Source organism: Petaurus breviceps, unplaced genomic scaffold, assembly GCF_028583685.1.
Source record: "Petaurus breviceps papuanus isolate PSGF00001 unplaced genomic scaffold, PetGlider_PUasm1.0 42, whole genome shotgun sequence".
Lineage (NCBI taxonomy): Eukaryota > Metazoa > Chordata > Mammalia > Diprotodontia > Petauridae > Petaurus > Petaurus breviceps.
This window is the reverse complement of record NW_027186325.1, coordinates 3,177,872-3,183,871: the sequence shown is the minus strand read 5'-3', so window position 1 is coordinate 3,183,871 and position 6,000 is coordinate 3,177,872.

Below are 6,000 nucleotides of genomic sequence, written 5' to 3'. Positions count from 1 at the left end.
TTTCTTTTTTCTTCCTTCCCCTCTTTTTTTCTTTCCTTCCTTCCTTCTTTTTTTTCTCTGATATTCTTCCTCTTCTCTTCTGACCTCATCCAGAGGATCTAAAGTACCAAGAAATGTGAATCTCTTCTGTAAGGCAGACCTTTGCTGGACTGGAAAAGCTCCTGTAGGGATTGAAGGTAATAAAACACTACAGATTAAAAGTAAAATACCTCTTTCCCAGAAGTATTTGTCTGTGTGTGTGGTGTTTCTGACTTTTCCTCTCCCTCTCAATCTTTCTTTCATCCTCGTTCCTTTCTTTTCTTTTCCATGAGGTACCAAGAATTTTAACAACCCCCAAACTTCAAAAACTAAAAAAATCGAGATTCTTGAGACTTATTTCTCATTTCTATACACATAATTTCATTGTGTGAATGTTGTTAGGATTTTCTTAGAGCAAAAATTCCCAATGCAAAATAAAGAAGAAAGGAAAAAGGAAGGAAGGGGAAAAGAAAGGAAGGAAGGAAGGAAGGAAGGAAGGAAGGAAGGAAGGAAGGAAGGAAGGAAAGAAGGAAGGAAGGAAGGAAGGAAGGAAGGAAGGAAGAAGGGAAGAAAAAGTTTAGCAGCTTTCTTATTTTTCTGCATGATGGCTATTGTATGTTTATTTGAGTAACAACCAGAAACACGTCTATCTGTATAATCTTAGAGTTGCCTAAGGCTCAGAAGGTTACTTTATTTGTGTGGTCACATAGGGAGTGTCAGAAATGGAATGTGATGTCTATACACTGTTCCATTCTACCTGATTTGATTCAATTAAATTCAAGAAGCATTTATTCCACGTCTAATGTGTAATAGGCTCCATGTACAGCACAGGGAATGCAAATACAAAAAAAAAAAAAAAGGAATCAGTAGCAGCCCGGAAAGAGCTTCATTTCTGTTTTGGAGGAAATGTCATGTAAATAGATAAGCAAATGCAAATTAATTTCAGGAAGGAAGAGAACATTAACAACTCAGGAGATTGGGAAGAGTTTTATGTAAGAGATTGCACTTAAGATGAGCCTTGAAAAAAGGCAAGTTTCCAAGAAGTGATAAGGGAGAACATTCTAGGCATGAGGAGAGGGGATGAGTGGTGCTTGTAACAAGTGAGCAAGAGATACAGCATAACATTGTGTAAGAAAATTAGGAAGGAGAACAGTTCATCTGAAACATTTAGTATATGAGGAGAGGGAAAATGAAACTAGTCTAGAAAGATAGGTGAATTCAGATTGTGAAGGGTTTAGAAGCCAAGTAGGAATTTCTATTTTAATCATAGAGCTGATAGGGAGCTCCTAACAATTCTTGAGCAGTGGAATGACATTGTGAGTTTAGTGCTTTAGACAGATCAATTGTGGGGTTAGTGAGAGGAAGTCTTGAAGAGTAGCAGCAGTCAACTTACAAGGTTATTACTATAGTACAGGTGAGCTGTGATAAGGACCCAAACTAGGGTGATATTTCACACCAGTGGAGAGAAAGGGGCTACTATAAGATATTTTGAGTTTTTCGTAAGGTATATGTGTGTGCATGTGTCACCCACATGGACACACACACATATATAATAAACATTTACTAATTGCCTACCAAATGTCAATGGAGGAAATCTAGATGGCTCGGTTGTTACAGCACTGCACTTGGAGTCAGGAAGACTTGAGTTCAAATCCAGCTTCAGACACTTAACAGCTGTGTGAACCTGGGCAAATCACTTAATCTCTATTTGCCTTAATCTGTTAGAGAAGGAAATGGCAAACCACTCCACTATCTTCTCCAAGAAAACCCCATGGATTGCATTGGTTTGCTATGTTCCACATGGTCACAAAGAGTAGGACCCAACTGAACAAATGAATAACAACAACTAAGTTTCAGGTGCTGTGAAAAGTGCTGGGGATACAAAAAGAGGCAGAAAAAAGTCCCTGTCTTCAAAAGATTCCAAATCCATGATATTATTGAAGAACAATCAAATTCTGAAGGAATACTGAGGAATCTAAAGTAGGGTTGGGGTGGGGGAATAGTAAGCATTAAACTAATATGAATTCCCTAGTGTTCTCCTTGGTTTCATCACAATCCTGAAAGTACTTATTAATCTGTATTTTAATGCACTGCTATATTTTCTTCTTCACATACCAGGAAATATGATGAGAGATAGGTACTTCTTACAGCTGAAGAACCTCTTACTCTGATGGAAACTTGAACTGAACACATGGTAGATGAGGTCTTCAGAAATGGGGTAGGATTTTCCATGGTATAGGATTTACATCTTACTTATGTTGAAAGGGGAGATCCAGTTTATTATGATACAGAAAGCAAGACATTTTCAACTTTTCTCTGTGGTTCAAATTCAGTTAAGGAACTGACATCCAAATGTTTAGACAATAGTAATGTTAATGAAATATGAAGATCTTCCCCATCCATAAAGAGGCCTATGCGACCATATGTGTTCAATCACGGATGTCTTACTGCTTTGAACTGCAGCCCAACTGTGATATATCCTGAGGCACAAAAAGTCAGTTGGGGGAGGAACTTGACTAAAGGGAAGCTTCCTTAGGGGATGCTTGCTTGTGGGAAGGCTTTCCCACTTTTTGGTGGTAAGCTAATTAGGCACTGAGTCACAAGAGTTGTGATACCTTCTGGCTCTGAGCCTATAAGCCAAAAGTGTGTATATATGTTTGTGTGTGTGTATTCTGAGGTGAGATTTTGTTTTGGGGGTTCTCTTATAAGAAGGACCTTTTGATTCCCTGGGTGGGACTCTGAGTAGCCATTTGTTAAGAGCCCCCTGACTGCTCAGAGGTTTGTGCTCTCCCGATCTGATGGTGTATGTAGGTGGTTGTATTACTTTGTTCAGACAATAGGAGCCCTGTCCATTGAATCTCTGTGCTATTCTCTGCTTGTATTTTCTACTTATCTGTCTGTTAGTTAAAGTAAGATCCTTAACCCCTTTAAAACTGTCTTTCCTTTAGAAAAGCAGATCAAAGAACCTATGCTAACAACCCATCCTGTGTGCTAGTGTGGTTGCTAATACAACAGTCTACCACTACGTGTTTTTCTACATATTAAAGTTTCCAAAACACTTTATATACATTAGCTTATTGAAGCCTTGAATAACCATATGAAGAGGTGCTATTACTATCCTCATTTTATAAATGAGGAAACATAGTCTTAAAGAGGTTAAGTGACCTGCCCAGGATCACACAGCTAGAAAATGTCTGACCCAGGTCTTTCTGACTCCAACACTTTGCCACAAATACTTATAGCTTAAATTAGACTCAGAAATTTCTTTATCTACCATTTATAAAGGAGAGAGTGGTTGATATGCTTGATAGAGAGACAAGGGACATTTGGGGTTTGATTCAAACTTCCAGCCATATCAACATGAGCAAATCTTTTAACCTTATTGTGGCCCCAAGTAAGTTTCTAAGTATGTAAGGTATGCATGAATTTTTTTATATCTATCAATGTCTGCACAAAAAAGTCTTTATACAGTGATAGATGTCTAAAAAGGAAAGAAAAAATATTAATAGGCTGCTGAAAATTTTTATATAAGTATCCTCAATTTCTTCCTATTCTACTAAGTACCTAATACATGGCAAGTTTTTTGGAGTTAGGTAATAGAAATACAAATACTAAAAGAAAATAGTCCCTTCCCCCAAGGAACTTACATTCTATTGAAGAGAACAACATATAAAAAAAGATAAAGAAATACAAAGTATATGCAGAGTAAAAACATAATACTTTCTGATTGAGAGAGTACTATTAACTCAGGATAAAGATAGTCCTTTTGTAGGATGTGGTAATTGTGGCAGGCCACAGAGGAAACTGAGAATTTGAAATAATGGAGGTGAGAAGTGAATGTATTTCAAGTGTGGAAAACAACCTATGCAAAGTCATGGAGAAGCGAGATGGAGTGCCACATTCAGGAAGCAGCAAATAAACCAGTTTTGCTAGAATGTGTCCATTGAAAATGCTATAGAAATGCTGTGACATCTTTAAAATCTGGGTCTAAAAACTGTCTAATGCAATTAAACTATAGTTAAAATAAATAAGCATATCTTCATAGAGTTTCTTTGATGCATGAAGTTTATTGAATTTGTTGAAAGAAACTTTCCCTGATCCCCACAACTAAAAGTAATTTATTTTTCCTATGGGTTTTCTCAGTACAGTGCCGTACTCAATTTTTTTACTGCTTCCCTTAAAATGTGAAACCCAGAATGAGACACAATTTTTCAGATATAGAGTGACCTGTGCAATAGACAGTGTTACTATGACTCCTTTTGTCCTGGATGTCAGGCTTCTACTAATAAAACCTAAGGTCAGATTAACTTTTTTTGCAGTCACATCACACTGTTGACTTATATTGAGCTTGCATTCATGTTAAACCCCTAAATCTTTTAATTTTTTTTATATATACTGCTGCTAATTCATATTTCCTCAGTCTTCTGATACTGTTATTTTGGTATTTTGAGCTTACCTGTTTTCTATTTATCCCTGATGAATTTTATCATATAAAATTCAGCCCATCATTCCAAACTGTCAAGATCTTTTTTGGCTTCCAATCCTATTAGCTGGATCTATCAGATTTGTGTCATCTACAAATTTGATAGACCTGTCACGAACATCGTCATCCAAGTCATTGATAAAAATGTTGAACAGAACAGAGGCTGCAATGACATTCTAGAGCACACTATTAGAAATATTCCCTTATTTATACTGATTTGTCTCCACTATTTAGATATAGTCCTCTAACCACCTAGGAAACCCTCTATCAGTCTATTATCTAATTATACTATTATTATTATTATCCATACCTACACATCATATTATTATTCTACATGGCACTATCTTGTCCATGATAAGCTAGACTCTAGGCAATTTGTACTACTGGACAGTTGAGGTTAAGGACCCAACTCTATGGATCTCATTTCTTTTCCTGATCCCAAAGCAAAGATTAAGAGTGAATATTCCATCAAAGCAAACAAACAAAAATTCTGTCTACTATGTGATTACATACCTCTAGAAAAAAAACACTTAATTTGGGTAAATCATTAAGACATCAATTAATTTTTCCCTCCCCACCTCCATCACCCCAGGGATAAAGATTCACCAAACTAACCTAACTTTCTAACAGTCACATGGTTCTCTGAAAGGGCAAAGTTTCTCATGGATAAGGCACAGCCTGTGTGTTTAGAGTTGTCTCTCTTCTATAAGGAGAGGTCTCTTACAGTGGTCTCAGTCATTTAGGATGCTTAAGGGGAAAGTAGAGGGGAAAAAAAGAGAAAGATGTGTCTTATGGGGCCTTCAATGAGATGCAAGGGACTTCAAATCCTTGGGTTTAATTAAGAGGTATAGGAAGCAATTGAGGTCAGAATGATTCTGATTAAATGAAGTGAAATTGAGATTGATAAAGTATAGTGTGATATGTGGGTGATAGATTTAGAGTGGATGAGTCAATGCATGACTGATTTGTGGATTTCTGAGCTCCTCTCCTCTTTTCTTTTGAGGAAAAGACTGCACAGGGTATAGACAGGATGACCTAACCTAAGGCATGGCCGATATGATAGTATTATGGTAAGCAGAGACTGCTGGGGTTCCTCAGACTGAGACAAACGTGCCAGAAAGAACAGTGGAAGATTGAAAAAGAATTGTTGAGGACACAGCCACCACTCGTGACACTGTGACATCATTACCCAAGTCATGAGTTAATTTGGTACCTAAAACCTCAGGTAGATCACTAGAAGAGTAACCAAATATGTCAAGAAAAGCCTGTGGTTATTCCTTTTCAACACTAAGATTCATTTATTTTGATTACAGTCTTAATGGAAGGATTTTCCATGGCAATGAAATCTCAATTCTTTAAAGGTATCAAAAGATATGTTTCTTGTCTTTTAACTTCTATTTTAGAAGGCAAGTCAGTTCATATGTAATACTAAGATGTTTGATGAGTCGTTAAAGCAGAAAGACAAACATAAATCATGTCTGTCACTGGAACAGTTCCTT